Source organism: Oenanthe melanoleuca, chromosome 3 (assembly GCF_029582105.1).
Source record: "Oenanthe melanoleuca isolate GR-GAL-2019-014 chromosome 3, OMel1.0, whole genome shotgun sequence".
In the NCBI taxonomy this organism is placed as follows: Eukaryota; Metazoa; Chordata; class Aves; order Passeriformes; family Muscicapidae; genus Oenanthe; species Oenanthe melanoleuca.
In genome coordinates, this window is record NC_079336.1 from 3416137 (window position 1) to 3430831 (window position 14695).

A 14695-nucleotide genomic window follows, 5' to 3' on the forward strand; every position below is an offset into this window, starting at 1 on the left:
ATCAATTGCATTTGAGTAAGAATCCAATTCTGATTCAAATAAAACATTCCCAAACATTCTTAGTTTTGGGTGATTAATTAGGTGTCAATCCTAGGGAGACTTATTTGCCTCTCTTTTCAGCTCTCTTGACAATAAATATACACTGTGTAAGGCCATACATATAATTTTTTCCAAGAATAAAAAGTCAATTTGCTTTTTCTTTAGTCCCCATTTCCACGTGCTGAAATTAGTTGAGATCTGCAGGAGAGTTTAAAAACTTTTCACTTAAACTACAGTTCTGGAAAAAGAAAATTTAAAAAATACACTTTTAATTGCATGAGTACCATGGGAAAAAGAAATAAATTATCCTACTGGTCTCCTGAATGTTGTTCTGAATATGGATGAAGTAAATAAAATTATTTTCTTTGTTCACAGGAATGTTTGGACACTAAACAAAGTCATGAAAGGAGCTTGCAACAAGGTGGAGGTCTGACTTTTCTTCCAGGGAACAACTGACAGGACAAGGAGAAATAGTCACAAGCTGCACTAGGGGAGGTTCAGGTTGGACATCAGGAAGAGTTTTTTCATGGAAAAAGTTGTTAGGGATTGGCAGGGGCTGCCCATGGATGGAGTTTTTATCCCTGGAGGAGCACTCAGTGCTCTGGGCTGGGTGACAAGGTGGGGATAGGCTGGACTCAGTGATCTTGGAGGTCATTTCCAACCTAAATTATTCTGTAATTAAACTAAAAACCATTGACATCCTCACAAACATGTTCTGGAAAGGAAACTTTCATTGTTATGATACAATGCCATTTAATGCCAAATTTCCAATGATGTGATTAATTCCCTCAAAAGTCTGCTGATCTTCCTTCATTCAATTTTCCCTGCTGAAAATTACATTGGTGAGCAGCTTGGTATGAAACAGAAGCTCAAAATCAGGTGGTGCTTGGCCAAGATACCCAAATCAACACCTCCTTAACTATTCTTAGTCCTGTTGATGATGGCAGACTCAAGCCCCTGGTTCCACCTATGTTAGTGAGAGATCCACTGCTTTGCCTTTATTTGATTTATGTCTTGTATCAGGCAGGTAATGAGCCATCAGCCATCACAACTATTCAATTTTTAATTTAATCTTTAGAACCAAAATCTCTGGCAATATAAGTTGCTTTTACCTGTTTAAGTGGGGGAAGGCATGAGAACCTGATGAGAAAGCTGTAGTATAATTACAAATAAAGAGTTATTTGCATTATTTAAGCAATATTAAATGTCCATCAAAAAGGGAAATCAACAACTAACAGGAACTGAATGTAACCCATCATCATAAAGTGAAAGTAAAGTAGCATCTTTATCCATTACTTACTAAGCTTTTTATTTCTATTTTGGCCCAAATAAGTTCCATTCTCTCCAATAAATATATATAGGCTCATTTTCCACATATCAGATAATTAATATGTCCCAGTGAAAATCTCCCAAAGTTCTCAATTCTGACACTTTCTATATCATTGCTAACTTTTCTAGAAAGTTTAGTCATCACCATTTTCCTGAGTTTATTCTTTTATCTATTCATTACACACTTCTAGAGATCTAAAAACAATAATGAGAAGTAAAAGTTCTTGGACAGGATATTTTAAAATATGTATCAAAAATAGATTAGAAAAATTGCTTTGAGAAAGTGTCTATTTCTTTCCATTGACCATAAAGAGGTACTGGAGAAGAAATTTGATCTGATATTCTTGTTTTTAGCACAAACTAAAGTAAGCCAGGTTTAATGCCATCACTCATTTATGTCTGAATATCTTTGGTTCTTCTGCCATTACTGCACTGCTCTGCCACTTGTGGAAAGAACAAGGAATGGAGCCCAAGGCAACAAAAACACCACTTGTTTTCTTTGAGATTGAAGGTGATAACTCTATGGATGTCCAGCCTTCGATCAAGTGAATAAAAAGCAGAACAAAGTAAAGTACATTTCCATTGTTCTTGTTCACTTTATTGCTAAATTTCCTGGCTCTGTGGTGAGTTTGTTGAGTTGGTTCTTTCTGTATGCAGAGATATTCACTCCTGCTGAGGCTCTTACATATTTTATTATTTATTTTCTAGCAATTAGTCTGAACCACTGACTCAAACAGAACTAGCCAAGTGAAAAAGAAAATATAACCAAGTGCCCCAATATGTTGCCTTGGCCTGGGGCGATCAGCAGCTGACGGCTGATGGGACAGATGATGCTCCTCTTCCCAGTTCATCCATTTAGCTGCTTGTTTGAGACACAAGAATGTCTCTGTGCCTTGACCCACACTTGGACATTTGGAACTTTCATATCTACCTTGCTTAAGCTGGACAGATATTTTTTTCCTGACCTATGGAAACACCAATTTTTTTTAACCTAAACTTTAAATCTGAAGTATTTTGCTTCGCAAGTACAGACACGACACCTTTCAAAATTAAGATGTGCTTTCCTCTCTTTCTCCAGTGGTTATGAGGGATATTGGTGCATTGCAAGCTCCTCTCCTGGAAAAGCAAAAAGTGCAAATGGCAGCTCCATCACCAGCAATTGTGGGAGATGCAGCAGGGAGTTAGAGAAGGAGAGAGCAACCTGGATTATGTAAGGGGTGATATAATGTATTAATAAGACTTTAAAAACTGAATAAACTGGGGAGAGGAAGGAAGAATAAGACTCTGCAACCAAGTAGCCACCAAATAAAGACAACTACAGTTGCTTCTGATCTCAAGTTTTTCTCTCCTGGGACAGATGTGAATCACAGGTGACAAAATTTTGGAGACTATTGGAGACACCTCTGTTCTGTTTGGGAATTAGTTGAGATCAGATGGCTGAGTTTAAGGCAGATAAAACGTGATGACATTAATCTGAACCTTCATTTGTTAGTTCTATCAAAGCTGGGAAATGATCTATAATCTGAGTCCATAGATTCTGGAAATTTAACAGAGAGTGGTTAAAATCACTGAATGAAAAAATGGGGATGCTCCTTAAACTCCTGGTTTACTAAAGGCTTTACACACTGGAAGATATTCTACTCCTATTGCTTATCTAAATAATAGTTTAGTGTAACTATTAGGAGGTGGTTTATATTCATAACTTCAAGGCAGAGGGCTGTATAAAACACATCAGATGTCCCCACTGCACATGTCACGTGTCCCACCTATTTTTTCCCTGCTCCCTGCCCTCTGGTACATGTCAGTGCTGCTCCTGGGGTCAAACAGAGTGAGAATCTGATGGCAGGAATCAACACTGATTTCCACATTGGCTGTGTTTATTTCTGTTCCTTCCCTTGGGGACTTTGAGGTTTGTCTGTTTTGTTTTCTTCTCATTTTCTTCCAAGGAACTTTGCTGCTGCCTGTAAGGGAGACAGTCCAGCTTTGCTGGGCAAAGGGGAGCTCAGGGGCTCCCTAAAAATGTTGAAAACTCTTTGCACTCCTGAATGTTTGCTTAGGAAAAGTCAGATTACACAGCTGAGTGTTGGCTGTACAAAAGGATTTGCACTTGCAGGTACAAAACATCTTCCCACTCTCCCTTCCAGAGCCCCAGTGCTGTCCCCAGTGCACAAACTCTTCCCCTACAGGGCAGAAACTGGCATTAGAAACCTAATCCACAGGAAGCTGGGTCAGTCCAATAGATCACCAGGACCTGCTCCTAATCCATAAAATGGTGTTGGTACCTCATAACTGTGCCTCTGGTACAAGATTCTCTTTTTGTTCCTCCAAACTCCTTCTTTATCCTTACACCCTCCAGTCTCCCCTCTGGACAGGAAAATCCCAGGTCTCTGAGAGGAGATGCTGATGAAAGAAAAATTGTAACTGGACTCTTCATCCCCTTTTCAAATGAGTGAGGCCAGTAAATAAAAAACACCATTAATGGTGAGAGGTCTGAGTCAAAATTAGTAGGAAGGGCATGCAGTGGATGATATTATAGTCCATAAAATAACAGAATAACAGAATGGGTTGGAAGGGACTTAAAGATCATGTAGATCCAACCCCCTGCCATGGGCAGGGACACCTTCCATAGACCAGGTCACTCCAACCCTCATCCAGCCTGGCCTTGGACACTTCCTGGGATAGAATAGCCACAGCTTCTCTGGGCACCCTGTGCCAGTGACTGTCCACTCTCATCATATAATTTATTTTTTATGTCCAATCTAAACCCACTGTTTTTCAGTTTTAAACCACTGGCCATTGTTCTGTCACTACATACACTGCAAATTATTTCTCTCAATCTCAACATTATTTCCAGGATCTACTTCAGATTCAATAACTGTATGTCCACCTGATTTAAAGATGCTGCAATTCCAGTGTGAGTGTCCACAACTAATCCTAAAAAAGGCAGCCAGCAGTTGGTGGTCTAAACCCAGAAACATCTGAAATCAGCAGCAAAGTATGAAAAACTCTGCTTCTAAAATCTGATCTCTCAAGAAAACTGGGGAAGAAGAAAGGTTTTATTTATTCTCTGGGAGTTTTTTTTTTTTTCCTCTGATTGGAAGATGAGTAAAAGGATGGGATTTACTTTTTAATCACTAAACTCAGTGGTGCCTCCTGCCCTTTCTCCCCCTGAATCTTCTCTTATCACTTTCCCCAGACCAAGCTCTCAATTTATCTTTTATTTGCCTAGCTTTGCCAGCTCTTACTCACCCAAAATTTTTCCTCACAGTGTTCCTGGGACAGCTTTTTGTTTTGATTTCTCCCCTCCTTTCCCTGTTTTTCAGTGCAGACTGAACTGCTGAAGTCAGAGGAAAGTCATGAGTTTTTTGATTGTCACCTGAGATCACCTTTCTCTCATGTTACCTTGCAGAACAGGTTCTGTTTTTTTGCTGCTGAATTAAATGTACTGCAGCTGCTGCCACCAACAGGACATTTAACAAAAACAGACATTTTTCCACCCACTGCTCTAACAGCTCAGTCTCAGAAAGAGATAATGAATAGATTAGAAGAATTTACATTCTAATATCAGTTTATTTGCTGGAACAAGCTCCCTTCTGTCCTATCTCTCTCACAACTGTCCCTCCAGACAATCCAAGTGGAACACAGAGCTTTGTTCATCCAGATTGCAAGAGGCATCTGAAACCTTCCTATTTTAAATATTCCCATTTTATACAATGCAAAAGGAAAAACAACAATGCTAAGAGAAAGGAGAAATGAAGAAAACACAATAAATACTTTCAGCTGAATCATTGATGACTATGATTAAAGTCACTATTTTTACTGAAGAAGTCCAGCAGTAAAATCTGTTTCCCAGTGATGAAAAAAAAACTTTGTTTTGTGCCTGCAAGTCCTTCTGCTGCCTGATTATTGATTTTCCAAAACTGGCTGCCTCAAAGTGAGAATTCTATCAGAAGTTCACAAGTTGCAGCACTGTGTTGGTACAAAGTGCTGAACATGTTTTTTCACATGCTTTAGGATTCTTATGGGCAGTAGTCTAAGTTTATCCCCAAAAGTTTAAATGGCTTTGTTGCCTCAAAAAGAGAATTTGCAGAGAAAATTTAAGCTAAGAAATTTTTGATGTAAAAATGAGATGCAAAAAACCAAATTGCCTATTATTTTTTCTAAAACACATAAAAAATGAAAAAGAAATATTTAAGAAATCACAAGAAATCAGGAAGAAATTAAATTGAAATGAAAACATGGACTTAACTGCAATTTTATATACAAAGAAAATGTTCCTGTCAATGCACTACTTTGGTGAATATATCCAAACTCTCTCTTGCACTAATAAAAACCAGAGTATTACAACTCTTAAAAGTCAGTTTGATCTCCTTTTTGTTTCTTTGTTTTTAACACATACTTGTCTCACTACATTTAGCTCAATGTAATCTACACTGAGGAGTTTCACTTTGACTCTGGCTGCTTTTCAGGGTTCCAATTAGCCCCAGATCCACTGAAATTCAAAGCCCTTCCAAGTAGGGTGAAGGCATGTTTATTTGCATTTTGGAAGGAATTTTCCCCCTAAAAATAGCTAGAACATAAATTGCTCTGCCATGTTGTCATTTAATTTTGTGGAGGAGAATTTAATGGGGGATTTGGATACCTCATAGTTCAATTTACATGTCGTTGGGATTAAGGAAATTATTGTGAGGGAAGGCAGGATGAGGGTGTAGAGCACAACAGATAATCTGGAATGATTCTTTATTTAATTCTGGAACAACAGTGCTGAAACAAGGCACTATTGTGGAGTTGCCATTGGACTGAAGCCTATTTTGTTCAATTTCCATGTACAGGGAAATTGCTCCCAACTCCCTCAGGCAGCTTTGCAGATCTGCTCAGGGATACTGAGGAAAATTAATCTGAATTAATTTTAGAAGTGGATTAGTTCAACTAAATTAAAACACCGTGTGGACTCTCTCATTCAGAATTAAAGTGGCTTTAATTCAGTTTTGTTTCATTCAGTTTAACATTGGCTGAAACAACAAAGTTTAGGCTCCTTAGATTGATGTGCAGATGATTTCAATTTAAATTCCCACATTCAATTATTTTGGAGTTATTGACTGTCCCTTCATGCACAACAATTTGGTGTCCATGACAGATAGAACATGGGATGTGGATGTCTGTCCACAGATGGGACATGGGTAGCAAGGTGGATTTCTTTCCCACTCCAGCTTCTCTCAGCCTCTGCTCAGGAGGAACTTGCAGGAAGGATCTTGTATCCCTGCTGTATATTCAGTCCTAGGCTTTCCTCCCAGCCTGGTTAATGGAATGCTTTAGGAAATGGAATAATTATTCCAACTTTTTTTATTAGAAGAATAGTTACAGCTTCCAAGTTACTTGTGGCATGCACTGTATTTGCAGTATTTGCTTTCTATGCTTTTGCAATTACAGTTCTCCAGAGCCTTCTGCTTCTCTCACCTCTTCATATGAATCATTATATTTAAAAAATATGGACTATTTTAATCAGAGAAGGTTGCAAAAGAGAAAACTTATTCACCCATTCAAATACCTTGGGAACACAAACAGATCTGTTTTCTCATGGACAAATTCCCCACTTTGTGGATGTGAGAGAACACATTCATGTTGAGGGTGGAGTATTGCTGATACACATCAATAAGAAAATGGGGCAAATCAGCTAAAAAAATCCTGACTCACATTAAATCAGTTAAAGGTATTCTCCATCTGGTTCTACCCAAGGGGTTTGTGCTGATTTAACTAAATTGGTTTCTAAACTGATTTAGTTAAATTGGTGCATAAACTGTGGATAGAACAGCCAGAAGAAAGTACAAAAGAGTCTAAGCAAGTCAAGTAACCCAAGTGAGGATAAGAGGTGCAGTGAAATATTTGAGGAAGAAATTAGGTGGCAGAACAACCTTTAGGTGTTGTGTGCAGGGGTTCTGGGCAGAGCTATAAATCTGACAAAGATGTGAACACCTGTCTCTGCCAACCATGGCTGTCAGCCTTAAAGCACAGGGAGGTGCAGAACTGAACTGGGAAATCTGAGGAACACCCTCAGAAACATCAGGAGTGGTGGCACTGAAGATGCTGATGTACCTGGGGCTTCATCCAGGCACTGCTGGCCTACAGGAAAAAAAAATAGCAACAGAAGAGAATAAATCATAGAATCACAGGATGGTTTAGGTTGGAATGGATCTTAAGGATCATCTCATTCCAGTCCCTTTGCCATGGGCAGGGACACCTTCCACTATCCCAGGTTGCTCCAAGCCACATACAACCTGGTCTTGGACACTGCCAGGGATTGGGTGTCAAGAATTTCTCAGGGCAATCTGTGCCAGGGTCTCACTACCCTCACAGGGAATAATTTCTTTCTAAAATACAATGAAAGTCTACCCTCTTACAGTTTAAAGCCATCAAGCCTTAAAAAAGAGGGTGATGAAGAAATGCAAATTGCAGATGTCAGAGGTGGCAGAAAGAAGGTAAAACAAGAGCTATTCTTTTCTGAACTTTAGTGCAAGAAGGTAATCTCATGGTTAAAACTATTCCTAGATGGCCAAAGTTCAGATCCCAGAATTGCTGCTGATTCCTCTAGTCAGGCAGTAAAGAAATCATGTCATGCACCTGTCTCAGTGCATCTGGAATGGTCATCACCATGGTGGAGCTAGAACTGCTGCCAGTGTAGCTTAGGCAAGGGAACTGAGCTCTTCTTAGCCAATTTCTGGATGTATTTTAGGAGCTAGCATAGCTATGAACTGTTTCCCTGCCCATGGGAGGTGGGTTGGAGCTAGCTGGTCTGTAAGGACCCTTCCAACCCAAACCATTCTGAGATACAATGATTTCCAGCAGGCAGTTTGGGTGTGATCACATTTTTGTGAAGGTCTAAGAGAGTTTAATCACAGAGCCCCATCCAGACAATGCCAAATGGCTCCAGGGAAGAGAGTGTCCTGGAAAAGTTTTATTTACTAGTAAAGATGTGGCCTTGGTGCCTTCTGTAAATTTAAATTGGAGCCTTACCTTGCATGTGTATTGTGTACATGTGTGCAGCTTGGGGAATAGGACATGGAAGGGCCAGTTGGAGATATTTAGAATGTTCAAAATCTGATACATTCATTTTGTCTCCCTGTCCTTTCACATCAAGTAAAGAACCAATCACAGATCCTGTTCCTGTGAATGAATTCTTACAGGATGCTGTGGTATGTTATCCATCTCACTTGACTTAAGCAAGAGATGAAGTTATTAAGATCATGTATCATTAACTTGCAGAATGGCTTCACCAAATCACCCTTGGGTTTGGAATTACAATTGCAGTAAGTGACAGCATTCTTTATTTCTTTTCATGACTATTCTGATTATTCTGGGTGCAAGCCCAGTTTTTATACGATTTTTGGACAACACTGAGGACATCATCAGTGTTTGTGATAATGGGACAGAGAGGAATTATGCACAAGATGAAACTTGCTGGTGTTTCCTGAGGTTTTGAGGTTGCAGTCACATGGTTAACACTATTTATTTTCTGCTCAATCCCCATAAATCTTTTAGTTGGCACACTTCAAAGACCCATGAACAGGTTTGGGTCTTCCTGCTTCCCATGCAAGCCAACTTCCTTCAATGCACTGTGCTGGACAGACAAAGTGCTAAGAGCAGGCATAAATGATGCACATAGTATCTGGAAAGGGGCTGTGTTTGGGGTTTGTGACCTAGGCAGGGCTGATACCACAGGGATGGGTTAGTTACTGCTGAGCAGCACCTTCCACAGGGTCACACTGCTGCACCAGTCAGTAGTCAGGGTGTGCAAAAGAATTTGGGAAAAGACACAGCTGGGACAGAGCAGACTGGAATATTGCTCAGCAATAAAGTCTGGGTGAAGAGGGAGGGAGGGTGGGGGATGTTCAGAATTATGGTGTTTGTCCTTCCAAGAAAAAGTTATAGGAGCAGAGCTTCCCTGGAAATAGCTGAGCATCTCCCTCTTGATGGGAAGTGTGAAAGAATTCCTTGTTTTTGCTTTTTCCTGTCTTTATCTCAACCCAGGAGTTTTCTCAGTTTCACCCACTTTTTGGGACTACCAGCTGGATGCCAGCTGGAGTGGTCTGAGACAGCACAAATGGCCTTACAAAGTGACAATTACAAACTTCTCAACTCACTGGAGTCCAGGAAGATCCAAATATGAAGCTGAGAGAGCAGTTCAGCTTATCCCTAAATATACACTGGGAAACTGTACAACCCTCTGGTCTCTGCTGCCTAAATGTAGGTTGAGGTTGTCCTCACAGACTGCCAGCTGTCTCCTGAGAAGGGTAGAGGTGTCCCTTAAGTCCCTTGTTGTGTCTTCTGGGCCCATGACAATATCTCAGATATTTAAAATGGCATTATGTAAGTAACTACAAAGGCAGTTGAAATCCATTTGTGGAATTCCATTGTGACTTCCTTTTGACTAAAATGGGAGCTTCAACACACAGATCACATCTATACACCTGTGCAGGTGTATATGTATTTAAATGTAGGTGTTTGGACCTAGAGATGAATCTCACCTCTTGTGCAATATCTGGAAAATCAATGAATCCCTGTGAATTCTTGTTGCCTAATAACAACATGGAGATGATATCCATATAAATTCATATCCTCACACTCTGTCATACACCAGATCTGTTTCCTCAGGCCACTGCCCAACAAAGGCAACAGAATTGTTTTTCTCATGTACATTTTTTTTACCTGTTACTGTGAAAATAATTAATGTCCCAGACCTTTACTCAGACTTTGCAAAGTCTGTGCCATCCATACCTGTGCCATACAGGATAAGACAGACTTATACACAACAGAGCTTCTGGGCAGAGAAGAAGGAGGCAACTATCATCTCAGAAACTCTGTCAAGTCTCTTGAAGAGGTCTAAAAGACAAAAATACTTGGGAAAAACTTGCTTTTAGTTACAGAACTGGTTTCTACTGCTGCTGCTCCTCCTGAGCAGGATGTAGGGTATATAAAAGTGATGATTTGCATCATCAGAGCATTAAAGCCTTGTCCCAACAACAGACCCCCACCAGCAGACTCCTTCCAGCCTCCATATCCTTGGCACTGACAGAGGACTCTGCTTTCTGTCAGTGTATTTGTGCAGTGACACATATTCTCTGGTGATTAGATTAACGTTGGCAAAGGCAATATGAAAAACCCACACAGATTACCACTGTCACCCGCAGTAATTACATTTATTCATTTCCATTTAGCCAAGTTTTTACAAGCTGAGCAAGGGGCCAAATAAGCAATAAACACAGAGGCAAGAAATTAAAATGCTGATCCGTTCACTGTGAAAACAATCAAACTATCATCTTTCTTTAGGCAGCCCATTCATCATCCAAGAGGGCCACAGTGTGCTGTTATGGAGGGCTGGAAATCTAATGTTATTACATGTAAATTCACTAACATGAAATTACTGCCCCTGATGTGATTTCACTAATAAATTAGTTCATTTCTACCTTTTTGCAAGAGACTTTAGGGACCGTGGAGAATTGTACACGAGTCTTGTAATCTCGCCTGCTTTATTTCAAGTGAGCAGTTTAGTTCCTCCCTCCACCACCATCCCCTACTTCACCCTGTGGCTCTTGCCTTGGCACTGTTTCATTAGGAGATAAATTGACAGTCATATTTCTACTCTCTTGGGGCCAGTTTATTGCCTTGGGTCTGGCAGAAGCATCAGAGGATGGAGGTTTCCTGGCGTTGCATTTTACTGCTGTGACACTGATTGGGAGCAAGTTCTGTAGAATCATGGAATGGTTTGGGCTGGAAGGGACATTTAAGGGTCATCTAGTCCAACCTCCTGGCTGGGCAGGGACACCTTCCACTAGTCCAGGTTACCTAGAGCTCCTTCCAACCTGACTAACTTTTCCAGGTATAGAGCATCCACCACCTCTCTGGGTAACCTGTGCCAAGGTTTCATTGTATTTTTCTTCATATCTAGACTAAATCAACTCTGTTTTACCTTAAAGCCATCACCCCTTGTCCTTGCACAACATACTCTGCTAAAAGTCTCTCCTCATCTTTTTTACAAACCCCTGTTAGTTCCTGGAAGGTCACAACAAGGTCATGGCTCTGCTTTAGTTGCACATATAGCTGTGGCACATGGGTCAATGTTTAGTGGTGGCCCTGGCAGTGCTGGGTTAATGGCTGGACTTGATAATCTTAGAGGTCTTTTCCAGCATTAATAATTCTATGTTTCTAAGAGTCAGCAGGGAAAACTCACCTGATGATGCTCATGAGATCCACCTGGAGCAAATCCACCTATCAAAATTCCAGTTTTACACTGAACAGCTTTAAAGACCAGTGACTAGATCATCATGTTTAAACTTTTTAGATTCCCTGGACCTTTATCCAAATACTATTTGTTTGTTTATTTTTCTATATTTATATATTTTCTATACTTTTATTTCTAATATATGTCCCAATTTATAGCATTGAAGGGGGAAGAGTGTATTTCAAAAGCAGCTGCCTGTTCTGAAGTCCCACATTTGTTGTGTTTTCATTCACATTGAGTGATGGATTTATATAATTTTCTCTTTTCTTCTCTACCTTGCATGTTTAGCATCAAGAGCACATTTATATTTCATTACATGTGTTTTAATGTTCTTTGGCTGAAGAAAACCCTGAAAAGAATTTCTCTGCCCCATTTCTACCAGATAAATATGGGTATTTATCTGCTGTAATACAGATGTCAAATAATTCCACTCTTAAGCCTGACCTGGTTAATTAAGTTTTCCTGTAGCCAGTGGGAAGAAATATAACTATATATATATATATATATATGGAAAGTTAGAGTGCCCTTTTGCTGTTACTCTCTTGATTATCTCCACTTAATGTTCTTCAGTTCACCAAAATCCATAGGTTCATTTAGGCTCTGCATGCACAAACCAGAAGCTAATCTCTAGGAGTGCTCCTGGTATTTTCTACCTATAAATGAAAATGGGAATAAACCAGATCAAAGTGAAATATCTTTGAAATGGGTACAGCATTCAGTGTTAGGACTTCAGCCTGAATTGATTCAATCTACAAATCCAGTCCTGTGTGCCCAGACTATAAATTAACAGGGATATTGCCCATGTTTTCCTTCTGACTCAAAAAAGTTGTCTAAAGCTTACTCTGAATTTTGAGATTCCTGAGTAATGTCAGCTGAACCTCACTTTAGGGAGTAAATTTTAATTCTGTGTCAACACTTTGACATAACACAACATTAACTTGTGCAAGGTAATCTCAGGACAAAAAAAAAATCATAATATTTCATTCCCATTGTGAGGAGTGCAGCCATTGTAAATATCTTCTGACTGAAAAGCCATTATTTCATTAAGGAAACAACGAAAATTCCCAATAGTCTTTCTACCCAATAAGCTGACTGTCTGTAAATCAGCTAAATTTGCTGTCAGTATGGATGAGCTGTTGACAAGTTTAGGAGTTTGTCTTATCTCAATCTTCTTAAAAATAAAATTATACAGTCAGAAGGGCCTCAATATATTGGGAGTTTTCAATCCAGATCACTGACATTTACCTACCTGACAAGGCTGAGTGGGGCTGGGATGACAAAAGTGGGGGCAGTGATCAGGGAAAGGGTTGTGGTGCAGCAAGGGACATTATTCTGCCCTCATCTACTCTGAAGCAAAGTAGAGGCTTGTTCCAGCCATGCCTTCTGATTTTTATAAGGATTGAAGTAACATTAAAAGAGATTTCAGGCTTCTAAAAGACCCCAAGCATCCAGTTAGCACCACAGTGGGAATTCAAGCAGGAGCTCATGAGACCAACCCAATGCTGGTAAATCAAAGCCTGGCAGGCATCAGGAATGTCTAACCAGCCATCTAATCATCAGACCAGTCTCCAAACTAGCCTTGGATTCAAAGTGGAATCCAGGAAAATCCTGGACTGGGTTGAGCAGCACTGAGATTCTTTCCCCATCTGTTGGAAAGTGTTGGCTCCTGCTGACTCAAATGCTGGGAGAGCTGCTGGTCCATCCCAGCTCTCCATGTGGAGATGTTACAGATGAGTTGATGGACACACCACAGATGTGATCACACTGATCCCACCTGACCTGAGAGCCTTGCCACACCTAGAGCTGAAGATGAAAACTACATGGCAGAAGCTGCAAGCCACCCTCAGCCATCTGTCCCATCCACATAACAGAGAATTCCTGTTCCAAAGGAAGGGACATTGTATTTTCTTAGGCCCTTCTACAGCTTACATTGTGCACATTAGGCAAAGCAAAGCTTGTGCCATGTAAGCTCAATACACTGTGATAATAATTAGAGTCAGCCAGGATTGGATTCCAGGGAGGATCTGCTCCAAGACAGGATCAGGTATCCCTGTGCTGAAAACATCAGGCTCTCAGAGGGCAGGAGAGATGTGCAGGAATGTAACAACCTCAGTTTTCCATTTCTAGTCTGTAGCCAGAGCCCATGAGAGCATTCAGTGATGCCAAGGCCCAAAACCATGGCTGAGGCTGAAGTTCATCTGTACTGAGCCCAGGAGAAGCCTTGGTCCTAAACCCCAAACACTCAGTGTAGGAACCCAGAAGGAGCAGCCTTGCTCCTCAATTCCAAATACTCACTCTGGGCATCTGGGAGGGAGTGAGCTTGCAAAGTGGGATAGGAGATTAAGCTACTTGTTCAACATCCTGTATGTGCTAAATGGTGAAGCCAAAACTGACTCCAGGCTTTTTGACACCCTGTTCCTTGCTGTATTAATTAGATCACAGCACCTTGCTGTAAAAAATCTCAACATTCTCATCCTGCTTTGGCCCAAAGTGATCAAACACCACTCAATGCCAATCAAGCCTTGTGAGGTATTAAGAGGAAGCATGTAAAAGTATCAAGAGATGCTGTGTTTGCTTTTCTTTATCCCTGGGATAAATCCAGGAGCCTCTCCTTTGCTGATTTTGTATTATGCATTTGAAAGTGTTGCTGGAGCAGATCAAAACCCGAGGAAGCGAGAGGGGTATTGTTTTGTGCCAGGGTGTTTTGAAGCCTGGGGTTGCTTATACAGCAAAATAAAGCAGTGCTGGCTTCTTTCTTTTCTTGCAAAGATCCTTTAGGAATTAATCTGGCAATTCCAGCACCAGAGAAGGGCTCTTCCTTTGCTAATCACCTGGCTTTATTCGGCTCTGAAACTCACTCGGCAGCTCCCCGTGTGTGCATTAACCAAAGGTACAGGATTATGTTTGTTTAATAATACAGTGGTGTCTTGCTGAACAACTGTAATTTCCATGTACTTATTGATCTTAATTTATAATGCCATTAGCTTTCTAAACTGCCATTAACTAATGATGGGCTCTGTAGGCTTAACAGCTCTTTCAAATCAGTTGCTG